Source organism: Entelurus aequoreus, linkage group LG15 (genome assembly GCF_033978785.1).
Source record: "Entelurus aequoreus isolate RoL-2023_Sb linkage group LG15, RoL_Eaeq_v1.1, whole genome shotgun sequence".
NCBI lineage: Eukaryota > Metazoa > Chordata > Actinopteri > Syngnathiformes > Syngnathidae > Entelurus > Entelurus aequoreus.
Genome location: NC_084745.1, coordinates 55,684,034 through 55,698,614, shown reverse-complemented (window position 1 = coordinate 55,698,614; position 14,581 = coordinate 55,684,034). Strand labels below are relative to the sequence as shown.

The 14,581-nt window shown below is 40.6% G+C and overlaps 1 protein-coding gene and 1 long non-coding RNA gene across 2 annotated transcripts in view; one reads left to right on the top strand and one right to left on the bottom strand.

Annotated features, from left to right (window-relative positions):
• LOC133630269 (divergent protein kinase domain 2A) overlaps positions 1-14,581 on the top strand; it is a 482,954-nt gene that overhangs the window by 263,017 nt on the left and 205,356 nt on the right. The gene's annotated exons all lie outside the window — the stretch shown is intronic.
• Positions 1-14,581, bottom strand: part of LOC133630272 (uncharacterized) — a 67,736-nt gene that overhangs the window by 51,871 nt on the left and 1,284 nt on the right. Inside the window, exon 2 of the long non-coding RNA XR_009821217.1 lies at positions 13,974-14,024. This is a non-coding gene — a long non-coding RNA (uncharacterized LOC133630272). The remainder of the gene's footprint in view (positions 1-13,973; positions 14,025-14,581) is intronic.

The following is a 14,581-nucleotide window of genomic DNA, read 5'->3' as shown; positions in this document are numbered from 1 at the left end:
CCGGTCATAACCCAAAGCTCATGACCATAGGTGAGGATGGGAACATAGATCGACCGGTAAATTGAGAGCTTTGCCTTCCGGCTCAGCTCCTTCTTCACCACAACGGATCAAAGAACTCCGGCTTATTAGTGATTCCCAGAGCCAAAAAAAAAGTCTGCGGGCTATAGAGCGTTTTCTATTCGGGCTCCAGTACTCTGGAATGCCCTCCCGGTAACAGTTAGAGATGCTACCTCAGTAGAAGCATTTAAGTCCCATCTTAAAACTCATTTGTATAATCTAGCCTTTAAATAGACCCCCCTTTTTTAGACCAGTTGATCTGCCGTTTCTTTTCTTCTCTCCTCTTCTCCCCTGTCCCTTGCGAGGGGGAGTTGCATAGGTCCGGTGGCCATGGATGAAGTGCTGGCTGTCCAGAGTCGGGACCCCGGGTGGACCACTAGCCTGTGCATCGGTTGGGGACATCTCTGCGCTGCTGACCCGTCTCCGCTCGGGATGGTTTCCTGTTGGCCCCGCTGTGGACTGGACTCCCGCTGATGTGTTGGATCCACTGTGGACTGGACTTTCACAATGTTATGTCAGACCCACTCGACATCCGTTGCTTTCGGTCTCCCCTAGAGGGGGGGGGTTACCCACATATGCGGTCCTCTCCAAGGTTTCTCATAGTCATTCACCGACGTCCCACTGGGGTGAGTTTTTCCTTGCCCGTATGTGGGCTCTGTACCGAGGATGTCGTTGTGGCTTGTACAGCCCTTTGAGACACTTGTGATTTAGGGCTATATAAATAAACATTGATTGATTGATTGATTGATTGATACTGAAGACGCCGCACCGATCCGCCTGTCCATCTCACCATCCACTCTTCCCTCACTCGAGAACAAGACTCCCAGGTACTTGAACTCCTCCACTTGGGGAAAGATCTCCTCCCCAACCCGGGCGAGAACCATGGACTCGGACTCGGAGGTGCTGATTCCCATCCCAGTCGCTTCACACTCGGCTGCGAACCGATCCAGTGAGAGCTGAAGATCCTGGCCAGATGAAGCCATCAGGACCACATCATCTGCAACAAGCAGAGACCTAATCCTGCAGCCACCAAACCGGATCCCCTCAACACCCTGACTGCGCCTAGAAATTCTGTCCATAAAAGTTATGAACAGAATGGGTGACAAAGGACAACGGAGAATGTCTAACATAGAATTGACACATGTACCGTATTTTTCCGAGTATAAGTCGCACCGGCCGAAAATGCATAATAAAGAAGGAAAAAAAACATACCGTATTTTCCGCACCATAAGCCGCACCTAAAAACCACACATTTTCTCAAAAGCTGACAGTGCGGCTAATAACCCGGTGCGCCTTATGTATGGATTAATATTAATATTAATTTTCATAAAGTTTAGGTCTCGTAACTACGGTAAACAGCCGCCATCTTTTTTCCCCGTAGAAGAGGAAGCGCTTCTTCTTCTACGGTAAGCAACCGCCCCAAAGAAGAGGAAGCGCTTCTTCTTCTACTGTAAGCAACCGCCAAGGTGAGCACCCGCCCTCGTAGAAGAAGCGCGTAGATATTACGTTTCATTTCATTTGCGTGTTTCTGTAAAGACCACAAAATGGCTCCTACTAAGAGACACGCGTACAAGGTTCCACTGACTTTTGATATTCCTGTGAACCGCACTGTGGATACAACGGGAACACGTACGGTGAATATTCGCACCACAGGGAATGAGAAGTCGTCCTTCAATGTGGTTCTAGCTTGCCATGCTAATGGCCAGAAACTTCCACCCATGGTGATATTCAAAAGGAAGACCTTGTCAAAAGAGAACTTTCCAGCCGGCGTCATCATAAAAGCTAACTCGAAGGGATGGATGGATGAAGAAGAGATGAGCGAGTGGTTGAGAGAAGTTTACGCGAAGAGACCGGGTGACTTTTTTCACGCAGCGCCGTCCCTGTTGATCTACGACTCCATAACTTCAGAAAGTGAGCTTTAAATGTTTATTTTGTGTGTCGTGTGACATTAACGTTCGAGCAACGTTGAGTTATTGATGTTGCTATTGCTCTGCACTATTTGGAGTGTTACTATTTTTGTGATTGCACATTTGCACATTACATTTTGGGAGTGAACAGAGTTGTTAGAACGCTGGTTTGTAATATATTATTAAAGTTTGACTGACCTATCTGACTGTTTTTTTGACATTCCCTTTAGCGCAACGTAGGTGCGGCTTATAGGTAAAAAAAGTTTTGAAATATGCCATTCATTGAAGGTGCGGCTTATAACACGGGGCGGCTTATGGTGCGGAAAATACGGTAAGTCACACTGGAGTATAAGTCACATTTTTTGGGGAAATGTATTTGATGAAACCCAACACCAAGAATAGACATTTGAAAGGCAATTTAAAATAAATAAAGAATAGTGAACAACAGGCTGAATAAGTGTACGTTATATGAGGCATAAATAACCAACTGGTATGTTAACGTAACATATTATGGTAAGAGTCATTCAAATAACTAACATATAGAACAGACCTGGGCATTCTGCGGCCCGCGGGCCACATCCGGCCCTTTGTGCGTCCCTGTCCGGCCCGCGTAAGGCCAATCATAAATGACAAAATACATTTAAAAAAGTATCTATGTCGAGTGTGCAATACAACGGTGCTGCTTTTGTTTTGAAAAGCGTTATTTGTATTACTTCCGTGTGGACGTATGCTCGGGCGTGATTGTGAGTGAATGTGAACAGCGGCAATCACAAATGACAAAATAAAGTTGAAAAAACCATCTATGTCGTGCGCGCAATACAACTGTGCTGCTTTTATTTTGAAAATTTTGGGCGTGTGTCCGTGTGTAAGCTGCGAGTGAAGGTGCACAGCGACAAGTGATGCACGGTTTACACCCGAGACGCTAAAAAGAGAAAAGTTGATGAGGAATGGCGTGTTTTCAACAAGACATGGACTGCCAAGCAACGTTCCCTCTAAGGTGCGCGCCTGCGCAATTGCGCACTGCTCAAGCGTCCTCTGCGCACAGCAAATATATGCCGCGCACCAAATCAAATCTCATCTGAATTCTAAACAAAATAAACACATTTATTCTGTGTAATTTTGCAATGCAACTTCGAGTGACAGTGACAACAAGCGGCCCTAACGGTGTTCGTCAACACCGCTCAATTATTGTAACGTCTATCGAGATGCTTCGAGGCCAGGAATTATATTGATCATTTTATTGAGCAAAACTGTTTATATTGGGCCATAACCACACCAAAAACATGAGCAAAAAACTTCTATCTCGAAAAACTAGTCATTTTCTGCCGTACAAACCAGGCCAAAACCAACTTGTCATCTGTCACCAACACGCATAGCACTAAACCACTGGTGCGTTTATGGCCACACAAAAAGTCGGACAACTCAAACACCACACAAAGTTACACTGTGACTCCTAAGTCATACGTGTGCTTATTTTACTGTCATTTATTATTAATGTTAATTTATTGATATTAATCATGGAATGCTGTTACTAGAGAAAGTTACAGGAATGCACACTTCATCCTATGCTTACATTTCATTGTGCAACATGAGGATGTTTAAGGGGAACTAAATGTGATCTCTGAAAGGGGTACAAATGATTTCCAAAGCAGTGCTTTTTGTATAAAGTTAAGTTAGGTTAAATGAAAGTATAATTATTAATTATTATTATTATTATTTATCTTACAGTATATATCAAAAATAATATTGAGCAAAATTTTATTGAAATATTGTCGATGTGGCCCTCCAGCAGTGCTCGGGTTGCTCATGCGGCCCCCGGTAAAAATTAATTGCCCACCCCTGATATAGAACATGCTATACGTTTACCAAACAATCTGTCACTCCTAATCGCTAAATCCCATGAAATCTTATACGTCTAGTCTCTTACGTGAAAGAGCTAAATAATATTATTTCATATTTTACGCTAATGTGTTAATCATTTCACACATAAGTCGCTCCTGAGTATAAGTCACACGCAAGGCCAAACTATGAAAAAAACTTTGACTTATAGTCCGAAAAATACGGTAAACAAACAGCTTGGGCCTTAAGAGGTTAATATTACAAGACTATTTTGTTAATCATATTTTGTTATCGGAATTCCTAGTCGCTCAACAGTTCGGCCACCGTGATCTTAAAATTAGCATGACCGCGCACCACTATGTTGTTATTTGAAGGTCAAATTACAGCCGGTGCCTAATGTCCCGTGTCAAAAGGTCCAGGAGGGCATCTCATGACCTCCCTGAAACATCCATGCTACTGTCAGATGCAAGGATTGGATGAACGTCAATATTTGAGCACAGCACCGCTGCCTGCTGGCAAGCCCAGCTCAGGCGTCCCGCGCCATAAGTGAATTTAGGGGCCCCCGAGAGCCAAGAAGGAAGATTTGACCTGCGTGGAAGCAGAACCACGCTGTAACAGCATCTGTTCGCAGCCCCGGGACGGCACATGGCCGCGGTCGGGGGCTGGACGACTTAGTCTAGTATAACAAGGCCGGTGTGGGGCCACTGTTTGCATGTCAAGAAAGACTCGGCGGGGCCCACACGGGGCCATAACATGAGCCACATTGGCTGCGGAGGGTGGTGAGGTGTAGCCAAAACAGCGACCATCTCGCACATGCAGCAACATCTGGCGGGTAATTGGGAGGCATCTGAAGGTGTCACTTTCTGCTGGAAGGAAGGCTGATGTTTTTTTTATGTTTTTTAGAAAAGCAACACGCAATTCAGACCAAAACTGGAGAAGCTTCAGTTTTCATGTCAATCCTATTACAGTAACGTGCAAAAATGTGAACACAACAAATGTTCTCTAGACCAGTGTTTTTCAACCACTGTACCGCGGCGTGAGATACAGTCTGGTGTGCCGTGGGAGATGATCTAATTTCAAATATTTCTTGCAAAGCAGTAATTATAGTCTGCAAATGATGTGTTGTTGTTGAGTGTCGGTGCTGTCTAGAGCTCGGCAGAGTAACCATTAGGGATGATGTTCGAAACCGATTCTCCCGGTTGTTCGATAAGAAAAGAACCGATTCCACGGACTGGAATCTCTTTTTGAGAACCGGTTCCCGTTATCGAGGCCACTATAGTAAAGAAAAAGAGTTGGTTCTTTATTCGAATCCCTGGGAACGAATCCCAAATGGGCAATGTTATGCCCATTTGATTGTAGACTCTTACTGACACCTTGTGGCGATATGAAAATACTACGCGTCAATAGTTTGGCGAGTCAGTTCAGTTCATGAGACAATTGAGAAGTAGACAAGTTGTGTTAGCTCTTACAATCGTTGGAAAAGATAAGTCTGTAAGTAAACTGTTTAACTTGTTTATGTAACTCAATATTAAGGTGGAAAGTAGTTACATTTGATAGTAAGATGTTTATTGAAAAACGATTTTTGTGCACTGTTTCAATGGATGTTTTGAGGACTTAAAATGGCTGCTAGTGGTGTATTTCCACCATCGAAATAGTTTCAACACTCAGAAGTATTTGTTTGATGATAGTACTGTATATTTGTGTGAAGCTAATATTTACATATTGTGTATTACATTTCAGTATGTTAATTGCATCACATAGCTTATACATTTGTCATTGTGTGTATTTCAGTTTAAAAAAAATAAAAAATAACAGTGCAAGACAAAAGTAAAGATAGGAAAAGACAAAGCACGATCAACAACAATAAAGAGCCTAAATAAGTTAATCTGCTTTGGAACTTTATTAGACGTCTTGGATTGTTTGTTAGCTGTCTGCCTGTGTCTGTAGTTAGTATGTTCCAATAGCAGCAGAAGTGCACTTTTTGGAGAGCTGTATTATTTTCAGTTTTGTGCCCAAGGGACTGGTTTTATTTAACACTACATTATTATTTATACACCTATAGTGATCATAGAGACAGGTTGTTTTTGTGTTACTGTATATATTTGTTTTTCTGAAAAATCCCACTTAATATACTTAATATTTATTTATTTTATTTTTTTAGGGAGGAAACAGTCAATATTTATTTATTTATTTTATTTTATTTTTTTCTTATAAAATTAAAGTGAGCTTTTGTTAAACCAAATATTGTGTTTTTTTCCATATACAACAACCTATCTGGATTCGATAAGAGAATCGATAAGGAATCGGTTCGATAAGAGGATTCGATAATGGGCTGGAACTTGATAATTTCTTATCAAACATCATCCCTACCAATACGTTTTTCAACTTGTTTAAGTCCACGTTAATCAATTCATGGTAAAATAGTTGTCCAACTTTTGTTTCAGAAATGAAAATAGAAAAAATGGCCCCGAAATGTGTTTTTTGATTTGCATTTAAGATTTGGAAATAGAATGAACGGAAGGTACACGGACCAGATCCGAACAGCCGCTTTAATCAGGGCACTTATGTTCCAGTTTTGAATGAATTGAACTGTTTTTTTTTATTACAAATGCACTGTTTTTTAAAGTTGCAAGTAGGGATGATACTCGAAACCGGTTTTCCCGGTTGTTAGATAAGAAAAGAACCGAGTCCTCGGACTCGAATACCTTTTTGAGAACCGGTACCCGTTATCGAGACCACTATAGTAAAGAAAAAGAGTGGAATCCCGTCCCGACCAGAAATGCTCCGTGGGACATCACAAGAATTGACGTCACGTAGCTCAGTCATTAGGCGCAGATAGCGAAAGCAGGAAAAACAATGGACGGGAAAAAGCGCTCCAAGGTGTAATAAAGTTCGAAAGAAAAGGTATAATCCAACGAATAACTTTACTGAGAGATTTTAGCAGGGTAAAAACACATGACGAACACTTTTACGACCAACCGGAAACATAGCAACCAGGCTAGCAACGCACCTCCTTTACGGCAGCTGTCGCAACCTTCTTAAAACAACCGCAGCACATACATATATATACAACACATCTCCGTCTGGCAGAGTCTCTTTCCTTGTAAACAAAACAAAATCACACTGTAGATGTGTTGTCTGTCTAATTATAAATAATGCAGACGAGGCGTGTTGGCTGAGTTCTTGACATTTACTTTCACAGCGTGGCAACATGCAACACTTTTCGGGGCTAGCGCGCATGCTCGTAACTCCCGTTGCATGCTGGGTAGTGTAGTTGTTATATTCTCTAGCTCATAACATCTTTCCCCCATAAAGAAATAATGTTAACTCAATAAAGTGTATTTCTTTTTTTTAGCTTTAACTTTTCATTTTTTAGCATTGGAACCACATTTGCAAACACATTTTCTCTTCATAGAATTTTCTTTCAATAAAGAAATAAAGTGCAAAAATGTCAAAGCATCACAACAAACAGTTATGTTCCAATAGCAGCAGAAGTGCACTTTTTGGAGAGCTGTATTATTTTCAGTTTTGTGCCCAAGGGACTGATTTTATTGAACACTATATTATTATTTATACACCTATAGTGATCACAGAGACAGGTTGTTTTTGTGTTACTGTATATATTAGTTTCTCTGAAAAATCCCACTTAATATACTTTGGGTAACAACAGTCAACATTTATTTATTTTATTTTATTTTTTTAGGTGGGTAACAGTCAATATTTATTTATTTATTAGATTACATTTTTTTATTATATAATAAAAGTGAGCTTTTGTTAAACCAAATATTGTGTGTTTTTTTCCATGGACAACAACCTATCTGGACTCGATAAGAGAATCGATAAGGAATCGGTTTGATAAGAGGATTCGATAATAGGCTCGGACTCGATAATTCCTCATCAAACATCATCCCTAGTTGCAAGTGATAAACGCTTATTTAATTCAACGGGAAAAAAATTGTAAATGAAGGCTGCATCAATGGAATTGCAATGGAATGGTGAGGTAGCCACCTCTAGTTTGTACTAAATGTGTCCCTGTAATTCTATCACGGCCTTTCTGAAACACCATCCGATCTTCTCCTTCCTTCTAGACCTTCAAAGTCCTTAAGCTTCTTTAGCGGTTTGCGGCAGCGTTTCTCCGGTCCGACCTCAGAATCCCCGGCTTAGAAAAATAAGCGGCGCAATTACGACACAGCGGGCGGATTTATTTACACAAAATAACGAATTTATTTCTGTACGTGCCAATCATTTCAGCCAGGAGGCGGCGTGTTCCTGTGCTCCTCCTCCGGGCGTCAAGTCGGTGACAATGTCGTGGAAAACCAACACCCGGGCCGTGTTGACACAAAGTGATTGGTTTATTGTCGCAGCTGAAGCCGTTTCCATGTCGCGGGGGTCCGGACGGGCACCGTGACACGCGGGATGACGGCATTCCCGGGGCATCTGCGCCTCGCCAGATGGCACGGGAGCACCAGGCTATGATGATGATGAATGAACGTACTCATCCCGACATTTTGCCACCAGGAAGCACAAAAACACCGGCCGTCTGCCGCTGTTTTCAGCTCCGACGTTTATTGGCAAAGTAACCCGAGGCCAGAATGAAAGCGTCCCCTAGTGTGAGAGCGGTTTTCTCTCAGAGGGGTGAGAAGTCCTCGGCCTTCACTTCTTGTCGAGCCTTTCCAGGGAACCCTTTCACAAAGTCAAAACAGCCATTTTGCTTTAAATTCGATTGAGCAACTCTGAAAACACGACAAAACTCGATTACGGCCTGATATGTTGTCGCCGAATTGACTTCCAAGTTATTAAGTTAAAGCCGTTTGACGGGCAGACGTGGAACTCCAAGGCTGTACGTGTTGACAGGATCTGTGAGAAGACCTCTTCTCCCGAATGTTTTTCACTCTCTCAACATGATCTCAGGAGACTTTAGCAGGAAATTGTAGAAGAGAAGCCCAGACTTTGTTACGGGACGCAGCACCGCGTGACTGCACAGTGGGTTGATCAACGTGGACCTCGACTTAAACAAGTTGAAAAACTTATTCGGGTGTTACCATTTAGTGGTCAAACAATGAATCAATCAATGTTTATTTATGTAGCCCTAAATCACCAGTGTCTCAAAGGGCTACACAAGCCACAACGACATCCTCGGTTCAGATCCCACATCAGGGCAAGGAAAAACTCAACCCAATGGGACAATGAGAAACCTTGGAGAGGACCGCAGATGTGGGGACCCACCCCCTCTAGGGTGACCGGTGCAATGGACGTAGAGTGGATCTAGCATAATATTGTGAGAGTCCAGTTCATAGTGGATCTAACATAATAGTGTGTGAGTCCAGTCCATAGTGGATCTAACATAATAGTGTGAGAGTCCAGTCCATAGTGGATCTAACATAATAGTGTGTGAGTCCAGTCCATAGTGGATCTAACATAATAGTGTGAGAGTCCAGTCCATAGTGGATCTAACATAATAGTGTGAGAGTCCAGTCCATAGTGGATCTAACATAATAATGTGAGAGTCCAGTCCATAGTGGATCTAACATAATAGTGTGAGAGTCCAGTCCATAGTGGATCTAACATAATAGTGAGAGTCCAGTCCATAGTGGATCTAACATAATAGTGAGAGTCCAGTCCATAGTGGATCTAACATAATAGTGTGAGAGTCCAGTCCATAGTGGATCTAACATAATAGTGAGAGTCCAGTCCATAGTGGATCTAATATAATAGTGAGAGTCCAGTCCATAGTGGATCTAATATAATAGTGAGAGTCCAGTCCATAGTGGATCTAACATAATAGTGAGAGTCCAGTCCATAGTGGATCTAACATAATAGTGTGAGAGTCCAGTCCATAGTGGATCTAACATAATAGTGTGAGAGTCCAGTCCATAGTGGATCTAGCATAATTGTGAGAGTCCAGTCCATAGTGGATCTAACATAATAGTGTGAGAGTCCAGTCCATAGTGGATCTAACATACGGTAATAGTGAGAGTCCAGTCCATAGTGGATCTAATATAATAGTGAGAGTCCAGTCCATAGTGGATCTAATATAATAGTGAGAGTTCAGTCCATAGTGGATCTAACATAATAGTGTGAGAGTCCAGTCCATAGTGGATCTAACATAATAGTGAGAGTCCAGTCCATAGTTGATCTAGCATAAAAGTGTGAGAGTCCAGTTCATAGTGGATCTAACATAATAGTGAGAGTCCAGTCCATAGTGGATCTAACATAATAGTGTGAGAGTCCAGTCCATAGTTGATCTAGCATAAAAGTGTGAGAGTCCAGTTCATAGTGGATCTAACATAATAGTGAGAGTCCAGTCCATAGTGGATCTAACATAATAGTGTGAGAGTCCAGTCCATAGTTGATCTAGCATAAAAGTGTGAGAGTCCAGTTCATAGTGGATCTAACATAATAGTGAGAGTCCAGTCCATAGTGGATCTAACATAATAGTGTGAGAGTCCAGTCCATAGTTGATCTAGCATAAAAGTGTGAGAGTCCAGTTCATAGTGGATCTAACATAATAGTGAGAGTCCAGTCCATAGTGGATCTAACATAATAGTGTGAGAGTCCAGTCCATAGTGGATCTAACATAATATTGTGAGAGTCCAGTCCGTAGTGGATATAACATAGTATTGTGAGAGTCCAGTCCATAGTGGATCTAACATAATAGTGAGAGTCCAGTCCATAGTGGATCTAACATAATAGTGTGAGAGTCCAGTCCATAGTAGATCTAACATAATAGTGTGAGAGTCCAGTCCATAGTGGATCTAACATAATAGTGTGAGAGTCCAGTCCATAATGGATCTAACATAATAGTGTGAGAGTCCAGTCCATAGTGGATCTAACATAATAGTGTGAGAGTCCAGTCCATAGTGGATCTAACATAATAGTGTGAGAGTCCAGTCCATAGTGGATCTAACATAATAGTGAGAGAGTCCAGTCCATAGTGGATCTAACATAATAGTGTGAGAGTCCAGTCCATAGTGGATCTAACATAACAGTGAGAGTCCAGTCCATAGTGGATCTAACATAATAGTGTGACAGTCCAGTCCATAGTGGATCTAACATAATAGTGTGACAGTCCAGTCCATAGTGGATCTAACATAATAGTGAGAGAGTCCAGTCCATAGTGGTTGTAACATAATATTGTGAGAGTCCAGTCCATAGTGGATCCAACATAGTAGTGAGAGTCCAGTCCATAGTGGATCTAACATAATAGTGAGAGAGTCCAGTCCATAGTGTATCTAAAATAATAGTGAGAGTACAGTCCATAGTGGATCTAACATAATAGTGAGAGTCCAGTCTATAGTGGATCTAACATAATAGTGTGAGTCCAGTCCATAGTGGATCTAGCATAATATTGTGAGAGTCCAGTCCATAGTGGATCTAACATAATAGTGTGAGTCCAGTCCATAGTGGATCTAACATAATAGTGAGAGTCCAGTCCATAGTGGATCTAACATAATAGTGAGAGAGTCCAGTCCATAGTGGATCTAACATAATAGTGTGAGAGTCCAGTCCATAGTGGATCTAACATAACAGTGAGAGTCCAGTCCATAGTGGATCTAACATAATAGTGTGAGAGTCCAGTCCATAGTGGATCTAACATAATAGTGTGACAGTCCAGTCCATAGTGGATCTAACATAATAGTGAGAGAGTCCAGTCCATAGTGGTTGTAATATAATATTGTGAGAGTCCAGTCCATAGTGGATCCAACATAATAGTGAGAGTCCAGTCCATAGTGGATCTAACATAATAGTGAGAGAGTCCAGTCCATAGTGTATCTAAAATAATAGTGAGAGTACAGTCCATAGTGGATCTAACATAATAGTGAGAGTCCAGTCCATAGTGGATCTAACATAATAGTGTGAGTCCAGTCCATAGTGGATCTAGCATAATAGTGTGAGAGTCCAGTCCATAGTGGATCTAGCATAATATTGTGAGAGTCCAGTCCATAGTGGATCTAACATAATAGTGAGAGTCCAGTCCATAGTGGATCTAACATAATATTGTGAGAGTCCAGTCCATAGTGGATCTAACATAATATTGTGAGAGTCCAGTCCATAGTGGATCTAACATAATAGTGAGAGTCCAGTCCATAGTGGATCTAACATAATAGTGTGAGAGTCCAGTCCATAGTGGATCTAACATAATATTGTGAGAGTCCAGTCCATAGTGGATCTAACATAATAGTGAGAGTCCAGTCCATTGTGGGGCCAGCAGGAGACCATCCCGAGCAGAGACAGGTCAATTGTGCATAATATGTACTGTACTGTGCAATCTACTAATAAAAGTTTCAATCAATCAATCAAAAAACAGCAAGACCAGAAGTGCCTTGCAGGATAATTCTGATGTTAGTACTTGCATAAATTAAATCCTGGTCAATGTGGTTAGCTGTTTTTGACAAGAATTAGAAAAAAAAAATGTTGTTTATTGTCTACACTTTTTTGGGGGGAATTTTGCCTATCGTTCACAATCATGACGATTGATTAATTTTTTTTTAATGCATTTTAACTATTAAATAAGCATAAACCAGTTTTCGCCCATAAAATCCAATAAACAATCATTCAAAAAGAGCCAAAAATACTCTGTTTAAAATTTGTAGCTTAAATGTTAACACGTGTTAGTGATATGGTTATTATAAGTGCTAACGCGGACCAACTATTTATAGCGGCAACACTTCCTGTGTCCTTATGTTTCATCAAGGTCAATGTTTCTTTAACGGGACCCGGAGGTACAATTGTTGTGCAGACATTTTGTAATACATGGAGTAGTTTGCTGCTTCCTCGCTTCCTTACTCCCTGCAAGTTTATATTCTCCATCACAGGTGTCAAACTCAAGGCCCCGGGGGGCCAGATCTGGCCCCGCCACATCATTTTATCTGGCCCGCAAACACCCGGAAATGATATGTGTCAATAAAGTACTGCATATTTTCTCACTAAATTTAATTGATTTTTGACAGAAAAAAATATATGTACCGCTTGAAATTGCATACCGTTTACCCTTTTATAGTATGCAATATTGCAACAAATATTACAGTGTATTAGCAGACTTTCCAAACATGTTTTTGTCTAAATAAAAACACTTAACTTTACAGCAAACTACCCATAAAATGAATAAAAATGACAATAAACTTTACGTTGTATTTAATTTTTTATCCTATTAGTTATGGAATATTTTATTTAGTTATATTTATTTATTTACTGTATATATATATATATATATATATATATATATATATATATATATATATGTATGTGTGGGAAAAAATCACAAGACTATTTCATCTCTACAGGCCTGTTTCATGAAAAAAACAAAACAAAAAAAAAAAAAAAAAATCTCCTGAGGATTGAGGAAACCCCTCATGAAACAGGCCTGTAGAGATGATATAGTCTTGTGATTTTTTCCCACACATACATATTACGCTCTACCACGGTATCGAGCACTATTTTTTGGATAATCTAATTAAGACATATATATATATATATATATATATATATATATATATATATATATATATATATATATATATATATATATATATATATATATATATATATATATATATATATTTTCATATGTATTACTCTTATTTTATTCTTTAGCTCTACACATGGTTCTTACTATTTTACAAGTTTTATTATTTTTGTTTTCCAACGTTCCTCAGGTGAGCCATCTGCCTCAGGGGTTATCGGGCGTGCTTGTGGGGACGCCTTTGTGTCAGCGTCCTGGTGGCCATGGTCTGATGACCTCCTGGTGCAGATGTGATAGTGTTTACTCACATGTCTCCTCTGTACTCAGCCATGCAATCATGTGTCCATATAGTTGCATATGTGTGTTTGTGTTTGGTATCTGTGTCCGTGCGTACGTATGGGTTGTTTTTAACTTTGTAAAGCACTTTGCGTCGCATTTCTTTTTGTGTACGAAAAGCGCTTTAGAAATAAAGCTCGATTTGATTTGATTTGATTTATCCGACAGAACCGCAGGGGTGCCCCAATATTTTTGGCCATGGCCGTATGTACATTTTCAGAATGTGCTTGTTAGAAATTTGGCTCATATACAACTCTGGGCTCTGTCCGCTTTATCGTCACGGCTCTCTTGAGTAAAAACTAAAATCCCATTTAGTTCCATAAAACTCTAGTCAGACTGTCTGCATCCTGTAAAAAATGTTCCGGACTCACCTTTCCAGTCGAGGTCCGTCCTCCAATCCCTGTGGCTCCGCCCTCTCTGCCCTGATGGAGTGATTAGTTGAGTTGAGTTGGAGTTTATTTGGAACATGCATGCATACAACATGATACATCACACATGCATGCATACAACATGATGCATCACACATGCATGCATACAACATGATACATCACACATGCATGCATACAACATGATACATCACACATGCGTGCATACAACATGATACATCACACATGCATGCATACAACATGATACATCACATGCATGCATACAACATGATACGTCACACATGCGTGCATACAACATGATACATCACACATGCGTGCATACAACATGATACATCACACATGCATGCATACAACATGATACATCACATGCATGCATACAACATGATGCATCACACATGCATGCATACAACATGATACATCACACATGCGTGCATACAACATGATACATCACACATGCATGCATACAACATGATACATCACACATGCATGCATACAACATGATACATCACATGCGTGCATACAACATGATACATCACACATGCGTGCATACAACATGATACATCACAATTTCCAGTTTCTCTATTCAACATGTT